Raw genomic sequence first — 16,657 nt, 5'->3', positions numbered from 1 at the left:
GCCAAACACCGTAGGAGTTTCCATCCACTTCTACTCTATTTCAGAACCAAACGAGTTGGAGATGGAAAGAAATCTAATATCCCAGGATCAATTTGCGAGACAATTGAACATCACATTTTTATCGTCTCTTGGGGAAGGAGGGTTTGCTTTGGTTTCGGAAGCAAGAGAAAGAGAGAGAGAAAAAAAATAACGAGAATTGAATTTTCTACCTCGAATTGGCTATTGAAGCTGCGGTGTGTGTTTACCAGATAACACCATAGGCATGTCTGCGGTTTGGTTTGAAATTAATTAGTTTTGTCTGTATCCAACAAAATTAGCACATTGTGAAGAATATCGGGAACTTTCATCTCCTATGACTAAAAAAACCTATTAGAAATATATCCGTCAAGAAGTGAAAATTAAACTTTAATCATAATCTTGTTATTCTTATCGAACAGTCGAAACCTCCGTGCACTCCCGCGTGGCCGTTGGGTTAGCGCTATCGTCCACGATGCTACCGATTACGGGTTCGACATCCTGTTGGGAACTCGAACATTCGTATTGTCTAGTATCGTGAGGACAACTGACCTACTTTAAAAGATATATACCCTGTCCCAGCTAACTGTAGAGCAGAGCCGTGCATAGCGGCAGAGGAGGAGGAGGGAAATCGATTGGTGAAAGCGCAGCGTTGCCAACCGTATGGTCCTGACCGTACATCTACGGAAATTTCATGGCATGTACGGAGGTACGGCCCAGACCTTAGTCCAAACGCTAAATGTACGGCTTGTCAAAATTTGCACTTGCTGCTTTATCCCAAATAAACCAAGCGTATGGACGTGGAGACAAAAAACGGTCCGTTGGCCATGTGAGTACCGTATTATCGTTTTCAAGAGTTTGCAACGCTGCAGATAGAAGCAGGGAAAGCTGGTAACTCCAGTCGTCCATTAGGCAATCCTGTTTCTCTCACTGTTCATGGGTGGAGCCGTCTCGTGTCACTACTTGCGCAGAGACTTGTTCTCGTCTGGTCTACAGTTAGCTGGTACAGGGTATAGTAGAGGACTCTGGTCTTGAGAGTCAGACAGCAGCGGCGAGGGGACTTGATGAAAAGCTGAATGAAAAACACTCGATCGAGATTGGTTCTCAGGTGATGTCCCAACTCAGGGCGTCCGAATTCAGGAACTGCTATTTTCACGTGGAATGCTTGAAGTGCAATGTACCCAACTCAGGAACCGCTTCCTCGGAAGGGAAGGAGAGGTAAGGAGCAGTTTTGAGAAGTTCTTGTCGCTTCTGCGCGTTACCCTGATGTACATCCATTTGCAGAAAAAAAATACTGCACTTTACGGGGAGTTTCTTCTTTCCTCTAATGTATTTTGAGTATATTGGAGATCTATTGCTTGTAGTTTAGTTAGGTTAGCAGTTACACAGGTGTGCATAGTGTCAACTATTTCAAACGTCAATTCATCCTCCCCCGAGGAAATTAGTATGACTTCCTGAATTGGGAAGACATTTTACTGAAATATCCAACTGGTCAGTGCCATCACAAGACAAGTTCTTGAGATGGCACTGTTTTCATTGGAATTTCTCTGAGTTGGGAAATCTTGAATCCAGAATAAATCGGTTCTCAAGGGTGGTTACACCACGGGTTAAAGTTGAATGGTGATATATCGTCGCACCAATACCAAAACCAAGAATGTGCTAAATCTTAATTTGAGATATAGCAATTGGACGTCCTGGGTAAAACAGGTTTTATATTTGCATAAATGTTGTCACTTACGACTGTCTACTAGTAGCACAAAAGTCTATCAACAAAAAGTAGTCTGAAACTGCACTAGGTGAAAAAACTCAAAATGTGGTTTTGGAATTGGTGTGACGGTATGCAGGTTGTTTCCGCGACCTTGATTCAAACTGGCATGGTGTTTCAGGTGACAACTAAAAGATGCGGCTTCTATATGTAACACGGACATTCAGGGTGCACTGCCTGCCAGTATCATGATATGATCCACATTGTTATGTGACGTCATCAGTAAAAGATATGTCACTAATGTATTTATTTTTGTAAAAGAAAGCGTAATTTCTTTGTTATTAAATGTAATAATGCACCTTGTTTGTAATATATATCTTTTGTTTAATGTTTATTGTATTTTATGCTCTGTTATGAGTAACTTAATGTATCTTTGTTTGCAAGAGTGCTCTATACGAATTTGTATTTCTAAAGATGTATAGATGTCAGTCTTGTTGATAGTATCCTTTTGTAGATAGTGAGTGATTCATCTGTACTTTAATCTGTGTTCTCGAAAAGAGTATAAAAGCGAGGATATCGCGTAAGAATCATCACACTTTCGCCACGGATCGTCGAAGCTTTTTAACTTAAAAAGAACTCCTCGGTATTGTGCATACATCCTGGTATGGTAGTTCGGGGCGCAAGCTAGGCCTATGTGAACATAGGTACGCCGATAGCCATGCATTGATGATATGCACAATACTGCAACTATTCTACGTTAAATAATAAAGCTAGCCTAAAGATTAATTTGGAAAAAAAGGCTAAAGAGCAAATATTGGCTCAGTTATCATTGCATATCTCTTGGTGTGGTAGTTCGGGGCGCAAGCTAGGTCTATGCAATCATAGGCTTGCCGATAGCCACGCATTGAGTTTATGCGTTTTAGTTGAGTCAATTCATCGACAAAGCGAAATCCTCGCTTTCATCTCAAGTATATTTGCATTATAATTGCAATGAATAAAGAATAAAACCTTTCAGTTTATATATACTGCAATAATGTGATTTTATTTCTCTGTGCAGTGAATATTGTCTTTGCCTAACACTACCCCTGTACCTGAGAGGAGTCTGTGTACTTCACCGAGTCTCATCGTTCACCGCTGAGTATTATTAAGTTAATATTAATAGTATAATAATACGACGCGTACGTTCTAAGTTAGTTAGTCGTTAGAACGTGTCAAGTGGCAGCTCAACGTGTTGGCTCGATTCTGTAGTGTACAAGGGCAAGACAATTGTTTAAAGTTGAAATTCATTGTGCAAGAGCACTAAACTTTTATATTTGTAGAAAAGCACAGAACTACTTCGTTGAAATGGAAAGAAAACATTTGCGTAGCGCAAATAAAAATCTTGCTTCTAGTTCAGAGCTTAATGTTCCCGATTGTTGTCGGAACGTTGATAAAGATAAACCCACATTTGTGTGCAAGAAATGTACAAAGTTTCTACATTATGAATGTTGTGGCTTAGATGTTCGATCTGAAAGCCACGAAGCTACCGATTTCGTTTGTAAGGAATGTGAATCATTGTCTACAACTATTACCTCTGATCCATTAAATATGTTTGAAGCTTTAAAAGCCATGATTGAAGGAATTAGCAAGCAGCAAGTTGAAAGTATGGAAACATTACAGGCTGATATTAGCAAACAGTCTGAAACATTGCAGGCTGACATTAAACAGCAAGCTGATTCCATTAATAACTTGAAGGATGATATTAGCAAACAGTCTGAAACATTGCAGGCTGACATTAAACAGCAAGCTGATTCCATTAATAACTTGAAGGCTGATATTAGCAAACAGTCTGAAACATTGCAGGCTGACATTAAACAGCAAGCTGATTCCATTAATAACTTGAAGGCTGATATTAGCAAACAGTCTGAAGCACTGAAAGCTGATATCTGTAGACAATGTGCGCTATTAAAGGATGATATCGGTAAGCAGCACGATGAATCTATGAAAGCTTTAAGAGCTGAAATAGGCGAGATGGCCTGTGAAATACAACAACTAAAGTCTGAGAACGAGAATACTAGGGCCCGATTCTCTGAAGAAATTCGGCAGGCTAGAGAGATGGACTTTGATGAGTTCCGGCGTAGCTTGGCAGCCGATGTTAATAAAGCCACGGAAAGTGTTCGCATCGATGTAGAGGATATAAATTCGAGATTCACTGAGGAGTGCAATAAGATTATTGAAAAACAGCTGACGATGGAACAGATATTGGCCGAGGCCGAGACTGACAAATTACAGTTCCGGGCTGAGGTCCAAGAAAATATTAGTCAGATTTCCGTCGTTGTGTCTCAAAGAAGCAAGGACGTTGAGGAAATAAAGACTCAGGTAGAACAACTTACGAATCAGTTAGAGACTATGCACGTTTCCCGGCAAACGGAAACAGAAACTGGATCTCGAACAGCTGGTCACCCGTCTGCGGTTGCTGAGAGTGCAGTGTTACCAACCATTAACATTGAACTAAATGAAGCAATGGACCGAACAGGTGGAGAGAGAACTAGAAAAGACAAACAAGTATGTCGCCCACGAGTTACTGCTGATTCAAGAGCTAATGAAGTGGCATCTGCAGTTCCACCTTCCTTTAGTCTCTCGGGCGATGATAGAGGTTACAGAGAGCGTGAATCTCCCAGGGCACGGCATCGTCGTTTTAAAGAAGGGGCAAAGAGGAAACGTCTAGCAAGGAAGAAAGATCGCAGTTCCTCCTCTTCCAGCACCAGCTCGGACTCTCAGGATCAAGCGAATATCAGAAAGCGAACACGAAGGCATGGAAATGTGAGAAGCGGGTCAGATGAGTCACCACCGCGAACTCAGCGATCAACGACGACAGGAACCCCAAGGATGGCAGACCTTAATTCCTTGTCCAAGTTCAAGGGAGACCTGGAAGCCCAGAATGCTGAACAGTATTTAAAAGAACTCAATATCAACTTTGATTTAATGCAAGTTCCATACGAATATCGATTGGAAATTATTCCTCGGTTATTCAAAGGCCAGGCTGAGCATTGGTTTCGAGCAAACCAGTTAGAGTTCAAGTCCTATTCTGATTTCTGCCGCCGTTTTCGCAAACAATATGCTTCAGAAGAGGCCAAAGAAAGGCAGCTGACAGCAGTGAGATCTCGTCGATATTCAAAGCAGTTTGGTATGAGTATGGAAGAATACGCATGGTCCATTTACTCAGCCTACCGCAATCTGTCTGCCCGTTATGTAGAACCAGAGATAGTGAACTTAATTATCTCTCAGCTTCCATATAGAGCCCGCAGTCTGAGTTTGGCTAATTCTCCTCGAACTGTACGACAGCTTGCTGATTTTTTGAAAAGATTCGAGGTGCTTGAAGAGCAGGACAGTTGGAAACCTGTGTGGAATAGGGAAGGTGCAGGCCAGGGAAATGCTCCCAGACAAAATAGAATTGGAAACCAACAACCCAGAGTCAGACAAGTTATGCAGAACCAGAGGAATGGATATTCCAATTACAACAGACGACGTAATCCTCCGAGAAGGGATGGCAGGAACAACTACGCACGTGGGCCGCGTCGTTCCAGATCTGATCCAGAAGACCATTCCCGTGACTCTTCACGTAACGCCTCTGAACCCAGTAATTTCAGAGCGACGGCGCCTCCGTTTGAACCTTCAGCTTCACGTTTGACGAACGAGCAACGTCAAAGCGTCGACATGACGAGAGACTTTTGTTGGGCTCCATCGACTAGTGCTAATCCGAGTGGTATACAGTCGGATTTAGCCAGTCGCCCAACGTGAATTCTTCGTTCCCGATCACGGTTGGGCTAAAATCTTGGACTTCTCTGGGAACAGATGACAGCGTTATAAATAGTGAAGACAATCATCTTTTTGTTGTGCTGACTCTCAATGAAGGAGAACAAAGTTTTGATAGAGCACTACAACAGGCAGTTAGAAAGGAAAATTTACCCAGGGCTCCATTAATTAAGGCAACTGTAACAGGCGTCGAGTTTATTTGTGTTCTGGACACTGGCAGCGAATGTAATCTCATGAGCTACGCCATTTGGAAGAAGATTAAAGAGAAGCTGCCGTCATTGCAGTTACAAACATGTCCAGATGTTAGGCTGACTGATTTCACTGGGAGAAACAAAACTAGAGTTGTGGGATGTAGACAAGTATATCTGGAGATTGCTGGAAGAAATTTATTGGAGGACATGTTTGTCTTGAGAGGTCTCGAAGCTGACTTTATTTTGGGCTACCCATTCCTCAGGAAATATGAAGCAGGAATTGACCTACAGCGCGAGAAGTTATCCCTCACCGTAGACGGAGTTCCGGTAGAGCAGGACCTCGTGAATAATGGATCTTCGAAAGGGACGTATGTAAGAAAGGTCCGTGAAGATTCCCATGTCGATCAGTGGACGGCTAGTCCTGACGACATTCTGCAGAAGGTCAATGCGAATGAGATTTTATGCGAAAGGGGTAAGAACCAATTGAAAGAAGTCTTATTGAAGCATAGAGATGTATTTTCCGAGAGACCAGGTACTATTAAAAACTTCCAGTGTGAGATTGAACTCACCACCAGAGAACCTGTGTATCGATCTCCATATCCCATACCTATAGCAAAAAGGAAACTCCTGGAGGAAGAATTAGAAAAGTGGAGACAATGGGGTGTTATAATGCCTTGTAATTCCCCTTACTTGAACCCTTTAATTGTAGTCGACAAGCCTGACGGTACAGTACGCCCATGCATTGACTTCAGAAATTTGAATAAAATTGTACGTGTTCCACGAAATTCAGTTGAACCCATTTCGGATGCCTTACAAAAATTTAAAGGTGCTCGTTATTTTACAAATCTGGATCTGGCTTCTGGATATTTACAGATCCCTGTAAAAACTGACTGCCAACCATGTACTGCCTTCTCCTATAAAGGACGTCAGTGGATGTTTGCTCGAATGCCTTTTGGTATCTCTAGTGCTGTGTCAATTTTCATAGCTGCCATGCATGCTGTATTTGGTCCTGAAACCGAAGAATATCTAACTCAATATATGGATGACTTGCTGATTTTCGACAAAGAACTCTCCAAGCATCTCAAACATCTAGACGAAGTGTTGCAGCGACTCCAAGAAGTGGGCATGACTGTAAAACTGCGAAAGTGTGAATTTGTCAAAAAGGAAATCACCTACTTGGGTCACGTTGTTTCTGGAGATGCGATCAAAATCCAACCAGACAAAAATTCAGCCGTTAAGTTATTTCCTAAACCTAAAACTAGAAAGGATGTTCGGAAATTTCTTGGCCTCGCCAACTGGAGGCGGAAGTTCATTGAAAATTTTGCAGCTAAATCTGAACCGCTCACCAAGCTGTTAGGTAAAAATCAACGTTGGATTTGGGGAGACGAGGAAGAACAAAGTTTCCAGCTACTGAAGAATGAACTTGTAAGAGATGCTGAATTAGCACAGCCTGATTTTGAACAGGAATTCTGTATCCAATGCGATGCTTCTGGGAAAGGATTGAGTAGTATTCTTTTCCAAATGGATGGTGAAGAGAGAAAGGTCATTCAGTATGCAAGCCGAAAACTGAAGGAGAACGAACGCCATTACTCCATCCATGAGTTAGAATGTTTGGCCATAATCTTTGGAGTTGAGAAGTATGCTGTTTATTTGAAAGGTAGGCCCTTCACTATCTACAGTGATCATAAAGGGTTGGTATGGTTACAAGACGCCCGTAACTGGAACAGTCGTTTGACTCGCTGGTCTTTAAAACTCCAACAGTACCAGTATAAAATAGTATACGTCTCTGGTCGCCAAAACGATCTGGCAGATATTTTATCTCGGTATCCTGCTGATGATATACCACAGATTCATCCTGAAAATAGCCAGCAGACATTCAGAATAAACTACCTGTGGGCCGAAAGAGGAGAAATAGATGACGTCGACAAGTGGAGAGAGGCACAATCTGAAGATGAATTCTGCAAACATTTACTCCAATCTCTAAATTCTCAGGAACCTAACCTCAGATTGCATCGTTCCTATCGCATTCAAGAAGGAATTTTATTTAAGAGAGGATCAGACAATCAGTCCCTTTGGAAATTGTGTGTTCCGGTGGTAATGAAGCAACCTCTCTTGAAAGTAATTCATGATGAAGCTGGACATTTTGGAGTATCCAAGACATTGAAGCGACTTGCAGTACGATACTTCTGGAAAGGCATGAAGGTTGACGTGATACAGTACATCCGAGACTGTGAGATTTGTGCCCAAAGTAAACCAGACAAATTGGGGATACTCAAGGAGACCCTTCATATCAGTCCCAAGCAACCTCATGAGATGCTTTCTCTGGACTTGATTGGGAAGCTTCCTCGATCTAATGGATACCAGTACATCTTGAGCCTTATTGATGTGGGTACACGTTTTGTCTCCGCATATGCTTTACGGACTGCCAGCACCACAGAAATTATAAACACGCTTCAGAGAGGATATTTTGCTCACTATCCAAACGTTACGTTTACCCTGAGCGACAGAGGAGCTCAGTTTACCTCTAAGCAGTGGCACGAATTTACCAAAAAGCTTGGTATCCATCACGTTTGCACCACAGCTTACAATCCAAAGGGGAACATGGTAGAACGAGCAAATCAAGAGATAGTCAGATTACTTCGTCTATTTTGTTATCGAGAACATCAGACTTGGTCTCGATACATATCAAAGGTTGTTTGGTTAATTAATTATTCCGTTTCTGAGACTACTGGATATTCACCTGCTGAACTATTCTTCAACCATCCCATACCCAGAGAGATCCTAACTCATTTCAATTGGCCAGAACGGGAAGAAGCCCAACCGGATTGGAAGTCCAAATTATTCTTAGCCCAAGTCAGGGAGAAGAAGAAGCTGTCGAAGGATTTAAAACAGAAGGGAAACGCCAAGACAGTGACAGTTGGAGACTTCGTGATGGTTAAAAACCATTCCTTAAGTTCCTCATTAGATAGGACCATTCAAAAGTTATTTATGTTGTGGATAGGACCTTATCTAGTGGACAAAGTGGAAAATAATGTTGTGACATTGCTAATTCCAAGGACTAAAGAATTATATGGTAAGGTTAACTTGGATAACGTAAAACTGGTGCGTTTTTCGGAGGATAAAAAGAAAGAATTTGTAATTTAAAACTAAGTTTCCTCCAGGTAGATAACTTCCTTCCTGAAACTTAGTTTCCGAAAGGAAGGGGCAGATGATATGATCCACATTGTTATGTGACGTCATCAGTAAAAGATATGTCACTAATGTATTTATTTTTGTAAAAGAAAGCGTAATTTCTTTGTTATTAAATGTAATAATGCACCTTGTTTGTAATATATATCTTTTGTTTAATGTTTATTGTATTTTATGCTCTGTTATGAGTAACTTAATGTATCTTTGTTTGCAAGAGTGCTCTATACGAATTTGTATTTCTAAAGATGTATAGATGTCAGTCTTGTTGATAGTATCCTTTTGTAGATAGTGAGTGATTCATCTGTACTTTAATCTGTGTTCTCGAAAAGAGTATAAAAGCGAGGATATCGCGTAAGAATCATCACACTTTCGCCACGGATCGTCGAAGCTTTTTAACTTAAAAAGAACTCCTCGGTATTGTGCATACATCCTGGTATGGTAGTTCGGGGCGCAAGCTAGGCCTATGTGAACATAGGTACGCCGATAGCCATGCATTGATGATATGCACAATACTGCAACTATTCTACGTTAAATAATAAAGCTAGCCTAAAGATTAATTTGGAAAAAAAGGCTAAAGAGCAAATATTGGCTCAGTTATCATTGCATATCTCTTGGTGTGGTAGTTCGGGGCGCAAGCTAGGTCTATGCAATCATAGGCTTGCCGATAGCCACGCATTGAGTTTATGCGTTTTAGTTGAGTCAATTCATCGACAAAGCGAAATCCTCGCTTTCATCTCAAGTATATTTGCATTATAATTGCAATGAATAAAGAATAAAACCTTTCAGTTTATATATACTGCAATAATGTGATTTTATTTCTCTGTGCAGTGAATATTGTCTTTGCCTAACACTACCCCTGTACCTGAGAGGAGTCTGTGTACTTCACCGAGTCTCATCGTTCACCGCTGAGTATTATTAAGTTAATATTAATAGTATAATAATACGACGCGTACGTTCTAAGTTAGTTAGTCGTTAGAACGTGTCAATCGGCTGACGATTGGGTGCCGAGCTGAGGAACACCACTTGCATCCTCTCCTGGCAAGAGTCCTTGCTGCCCGTGATATCGTCAGAACGACTCCACCGATGATAGAACGGATGCGATAGAGCTTCTTGTGACGCTGTCGTGCCGTCATTTTGAACAACTCTGTAACGTTTACGTCGTAAAGTGCTACGATACACTGTAGTAATGCCCGTAATAAATCTACAAGCCGGCCTCCCCGATAGCGCAGTGGTAGCGTCGTCGCCTGGTAATAAGGGGGTCCCGGGTTCGATACCCGGTGGAGGCACATAGTGGTTCGGATCTCACTTTAAACTGTAGGTCCAGTTCCGATTAGCCTTACTGTGCATAAAGTGGACTTAAAACATCAAATCAATCAATCAATCCGCAACTCCTCAATTGCTGTATCTCACTGATAAATAGTCACATTTTGCTTAAAATTGCGGTATTTAAAATCAAATATTTAGTTCTTTTATTGCTTATAATGAATACTCTTCAACGTCAATTCAATAACTATGAATTCAGCAATAACGCAACGACAACAGTAAACAAAACATGATAGTCAGAAAATATACACGCTGTAACATGTTTAATTCTACTAAAACTAAAAACTCCGTGGCGCAACAGGGCCAGGGCCTGCCAGAGTGGCTTTTCATTGGGTGACGCGTGGTCAGCGCATCGGATCCCATCGTCGCTGTTTTTATGACTTTCGTGACCGGAGTTTGCTACTTTTTGAAGTAGCTTCCAAATTGTAGCTTCCAATTTGGGGCACCATCCACCGGGAATCGAACCCGTGACCGCTCTCACCAAAGGTAAAGACGCTAACCACTTGGCTAAGTGGGAGCCCCGGTTAATTCTACGGCGATGAGAGAACTTCAATAGCAAGCTTCAATATTAACTTGCCGTAGATTTAGGCAACACACAAAGCGCCACACAGAAAAGCGAGTATTTCAGTATATAGGTATCCCATTTTTATTGCGGCTGAGGGTACATTGAGAAGAAAAGGTAAATTTCGTGTACGCAATGATATTAGTATCCACCTATTATTATATTCGAATGTTTAATTGAAAAACCAGCGCACAAAATAAGTATTTTGAGCCGATTTTCTGCCAGTTTTGAATAATCGCGACGATGAAACTGAAGTTGATGAGGAGGCACTCACAAGGACTCGAATTCGGATTGTAAGATCGTGAGTTGTCCGCTCAAAGTTCACGTGTGGAGGATCAATTTTTATGGATCGTCAGTACACTTACAATTACGTTTTGTGCAATTGTATGCACAACAATAAACGCTAGTATCTTGGCTCACTGACTCTAAAAACCATGGTGACACGATTGCCAAAAGAAATTAAGCAACTAAGATACGTGTGAGATATTATATAATTTGTTTTGGTGCGTTTGGCAGATATTATAATAGAAGCATGCACAGGATAGCTATTGATGTGGGCAGTGTTACGGCGAGACGCAGAATTCTAGGGACACTGCAGAAACTTATATACTTGCCTTGCAACGATGGAGACCCACTTGGCCGACGATCCTACCACGAAATTACGGGCGAGAATGTGTGCCCAGCGATGATACGCGGCGTAGATTTCATACGGGACGCCAGTCTGTACAAGGGTATGTCGTTTACATTGGAGGAGAGACAGATCCTAGGTATTCACGGCATCATTCCCCCACGCTTCAAAACCCAAGAGGAACAAATCAGTCAATGCTTGCAGGTTGTGGAGGGCTACAAATCAGACTTGAACAAGTATATTTATTTGGTTTCGTTACAGGATCGAAACGAAAGACTCTTTTACCGGTTGCTGTCGGAAAATGTGGAGAAATTCTTGCCGATTGTGTACACGCCCACGGTGGGTCTCGCCTGTCAGAAATTTGGCTTGATTTATCGTCGACCAAGAGGTCTTTTCATCACAATACACGACAAGGGACACGTGTACGAGGTTCTCCAAAACTGGCCCGAGCCGGATGTTAGAGCGATAGTCGTGACGGACGGGGAGAGAATTTTGGGACTTGGGGATCTCGGAGCGTACGGAATGGGCATTCCGGTTGGAAAGTTGGTGCTGTACACCGCATTAGGTGGGGTCAAGCCCCACATCTGCCTCCCGATAACGCTGGATGTCGGGACGAACAATAAGGAACTACTGGAGGACCACCTCTACATTGGGTTGAGGCACGAGCGCGTCACGGGAAGAGTGTACGACGAATTTATCGACGAGTTCATGGACGCCGTCGTGAGGAAATTTGGACCGAAGACCCTGATTCAATTCGAAGACTTCGGGAACCATAATGCGTTCCGTTTCCTGGACAAGTACAGGAAATCATATTGCACCTTCAACGACGACATTCAGGGTACGGCTGGCGTCGTGGTTGCTGGTTTGCTGGCGTCGCTCCAAATCACCAAAGGCAAGTTGTCGGATCACACTTTCCTCTTCCAAGGCGCCGGCGAGGCTGCCCTGGGCATTGCCAACCTGTGCGTGGCCGCCATGGGCGCGGAAGGGATTTCCGCAGAAGAAGCCAGGAAGAAAATTTGGATGGTGGACATTAAAGGACTTCTCGCTAAAGGTCGAGCAGGTGGAGACTTGGGTGGCGAGAAAGAATTGTACGCGAAGGAACACAAGGAGATGACGAACTTTGAAGAAATTGTTAACTTAGTGAAACCAAGCGTTCTCATTGGTGCTGCTGCGGTGTCTGGAGCATTCACTCCAGCCATTTTGCACGCTATGGCCAGCTTCAACAAACGCCCGATCATCTTCGCTCTGAGCAATCCGACAAGCAAAGCGGAATGCACGGCGCAGGCTGCCTACGACCATACGGAGGGAAGGGTGATATTCGCCAGCGGGTCGCCTTTCCCTCCCGTAGCGTACGGCGGGAAAATATGGGAAACTGGACAAGGGAACAACGCGTACATATTTCCAGGAGTTGCTTTGGGTGTTCTTTGTGCTGGAAAGCGTCACATCAGCGACGAAGTCTTCCTGGTAGCTGCCCATACATTGGCGAGCCTTGTGACCTCCGACGACATTGACCGCGGTCGGGTGTATCCCCGGATAAGCGAGATACGAAATTGTTCAATTAAAATTGCCATCAAGGTTGTTGAACACGCCTACAACAAGTCCAGAGCATCGATGTACCCGGTGCCGGATGACATAGAGAAATTTATCAAGGATAAACTGTATAACTATCAATATACTCCTGCTTTGCCGAAAGTCTACGGTTGGCCAAGGGTTTAGACCCACTTAATCGGAACCAAAAGACGAACTGCTCTTCTCCAAATCGAAGCAAGTTGAAGAAATATGTTGACAAGTTGTTTATGTTTTGTAATACTCCATGTGTTGGGTAATTTGTACAAAAAAAGTTATTAAAATAATAATGAAATAAACATTCTAAATTAAACCTGTTAGATGAATATCATATTTTTTCAGATAAAATACTTTTCTTTACAGGTTGATATAGTCACTGAGTCTATGACAGTGGTTCTCATTCGTAAGTAACCGGACAAGTAAATTCAGGTTTTAAAAGTCTATGCCGATCTGAACAACTTTCCTCGCAAATAACTTTGATTTTTTTAAACTATTAAAGTTAATTAATATGTACCCTTGAAATTTATTATTACTTAATAAAATTATGGCATAATCATAGACTATGACGCTAGGGGTCCCGGGTTCGAATCCTGGCCTGGACATGGATGTTTGTGAGTGTTTATTCATCAATTTCATCATATCATCACTCATCCCCATCTTCGCAAATTAGCCAAAAGAGGCACAAAAGGCGAAGTAAAATAAAGCAAATCAAACAAACAAGCATAATCATAGAGAGTTCAATTATGTTTAGGCTTGTTGACACACATAACATTTAGTTATATTGCTATAGGCTTATGGTGCCCAAAAGCACACCACACGTATGCTCTACAAGGAATTTATTTATTTATTTTATTTATTTCGTCTTCTTTTACATGGCGAAGTTAAGGCTGTGGAGCCTTTTCTTCCACTTGACCATGTTTACAAAAAGAATTGTATGTGGAATATTGAAATATTGAAAAAAGAAAGAAAGAGAAAAATATATAAACATTACAGAGGAATAAAAAAAATACAAAGAAGAAATACATATAAGAATGGTAAACTAACCTGTAAATACGGGCACACACACACACACACACACACACACACACACACACACACACACACACTCACACATACACATTTTTGCCCTTACACATACGCACATGTACACATACGCACGTACAAGCAAATACATAACATTACACTTACTTAAACACAGTCCAAAACGGTATACTTTGACGATAATTCATCTTAACTATTACGTTAAATCATTTTTGTGTCTTACGTCCTTCTATCATTCTCTGCACCCGCCACTTTATTAGGGAAGTCAAACATTTAATTTTCATTATATAATATGTGTAACTTTAACAAATTCTTGAACGTCACAATTGAGGAAGACACATAAATTTCAGGTGGCAACTTGTTCCAAAGACCTGCTGAGGTAACAGTAAAAGAATTTGCATAAAAATTGGATTTGTGGAGTGGAATGGAGAGCAGATATTTCGCACGATATGGTGTTGCGGCTGTAAAAGTCAGAAAGATGTTGAAATCGGTTATAGAAATATTGCGGGTCTTTTATTTGGAGGATTTTGTACGGTAAAATTAACGTATGAAAATTACGTTTATCGTTTAAATTAAGCCACTCGACCTTCGCAAAGGACGGTGTCAAATGCTCTGAATATTTTAGATCGAAAACGAAACGAATGCCGGCATTTTGGATTCGCTGCAGTCGTTTAGCTTGCTCGTGATTGACATCCAAGACAGCAATGTCCCAATAGTCAACAATGAAAAAGACAAGAGACTGGACCAGTCTAATTTTTATGCGTTCAGGGAGAAAGTTTTTGAGACCATAGAGTGAATGCAATGCACCGAAACAGTGGCGTACGCAAGGGGGGGGCTTACGGAGTTTAAACCCCCCCCTTGAGCTTGTAAAATGTTATGAAAAATGCTGTGGAAAAAAAAAAATTAAATGGCTAACTTACCACAGTCAAAGATCTGGGACAATACTATTACTACTACTACTACTAGTAGTAGTACGGAGAAAAACACAGCATCCAAACACATGCGTCTTTCAGAGAGAAAGCCTTGAAAATTAACAAGTATTCTTGAAAATAAAATATGAGGGCAACTATCAGAAAAGTTGTTTTGTATCTCAGTTGCAACAATGTTCAATACGCTGGCGTACGCAGGATTTTTTTTTCGGGATGGGCCGGAATAGTAAATGTGGATAGCACATGCCTTCGTTTTGGAGGGCAGGATGCATAATAAAATATCTCGTATTTTTCGAGCTTTTCTGTCTATTAAAAATGTATTCAAAGACAAAAATGGTAATCGGGACTCACTTTAAAACAGGTTTCGCATTTACACATTTTGATTTTTTAAAGTTTTTAACGGATTTTTATTTGAAAATTCTGATTTTCTCAATTTCGGTAGGGGCTGTAACCCCATCAGCCACCCCTCTACGTACGCCAGTGTTCAATGAACATGTATTTTTTTGTGTTAACAATGAGAAAGAAAGTTCTTGGTTCGTTGTAAGCGACTAATGTATAGACAAAGGCTAGGTGGACAAGAACAGTCACCAGTCCGCCTTCCCATTGTTTACAGCAGCATGTTTGAATGTCTGTCTTTTAAAATGTCTCACCTTGTTGACTAGACAATTATTCAAACGACAATAAGCTTAACTATTGTAAAATGTTTTGTTGGCAAGAACAGAGAGACAATCCAGATGTGAATTATCGGGAACATTTTTGAGGGGAAGAAGCCGGAAAAATTCCAACCAATTCCGGGAATCGAACCCGGATCTCTCGCGTGGTTGTCAGACGCTCTACCGACCAGACCACCGCAGCCCCTTGGATGAGTTCCATACTTTGATTATTTTAATTTATTTTATTGTATTTATGGATTTTCTTCACACTTAAAATGTCTCACCTCGTTGACTAAACAATTATTTCGTAACAAAGAAAAAAAATGCTCCCAGAATTTGATAAAAATCGAATGACTAGAAAGTGATATTGTTCTATAGCTTTCGTAAATACTATATTTATGTAGATCTCTAGTACTTAATAGTAGTAGTGGTATTACTAGTATTATTAGTAGTAAATCAGCTAATTAATTAATTATAAGTATTATTAATTAATTGTGATTATTATTATTATTTAATTAAAGTATAATAAAACAATGGTAATGTGAATTTGGAGAAAGTTTTAGAAATAACCCCCTTCCCTTGATAAAATCCTGCGTACGCTACTGGACCGAAAGCTCTTCTAGATACCGAGTTAACTTGCTCTGCCCAGGTGAGATGGTGGTTGAGTATCACACCCAGATTCTTAACAGTAGTGGAGAAGGGCAGATGCGTATCATTTACGTTGCGTTTAGGGAGGCTAGATTTATCTATTTTGCTCAAAATTCTAGGGAGACCTACAAGAATACACTGGGTTTTAGTCGGGTTTAGATGTAAGCTATGGTGTGCAGACCAAGTACTTATTTGTTTAAGGTTTACAATTTCTATTGCATGCAGTATTTCTTGCGGGGGGGAGAGAAATATAACTTAAAATCGTCGGCATAGATATGGTATTTAAACAGTTAAGCACCGTCGGGAGGTCGTTTATATACAGAGCAAATAAGAGGGGGCCGAGTACAGTGCCTTGAGGGACACCACAAGGAATGTTTTTCCACGAAGATTTTTCATATAGGTCAACGACACA

At 41.2% G+C, this 16,657-nt stretch overlaps 1 protein-coding gene and 1 pseudogene across 1 annotated transcript in view; one reads left to right on the top strand and one right to left on the bottom strand.

Annotated features, from left to right (window-relative positions):
- Positions 1–16,657, bottom strand: part of Epac (Exchange protein directly activated by cAMP) — a 666,691-nt gene that overhangs the window by 404,931 nt on the left and 245,103 nt on the right. The window lies entirely within an intron of this gene.
- Positions 11,225–13,268, top strand: LOC145986553 (NADP-dependent malic enzyme pseudogene; annotated as a pseudogene).

Source organism: Lepisma saccharinum, chromosome 4, assembly GCF_977018435.1.
Source record: "Lepisma saccharinum chromosome 4, izLepSacc3.1, whole genome shotgun sequence".
In the NCBI taxonomy this organism is placed as follows: domain Eukaryota; kingdom Metazoa; phylum Arthropoda; class Insecta; order Zygentoma; family Lepismatidae; genus Lepisma; species Lepisma saccharinum.
The sequence above is the reverse complement of the archived record's forward strand: the minus strand, read 5'-3'. Positions and strand labels throughout refer to the sequence as shown.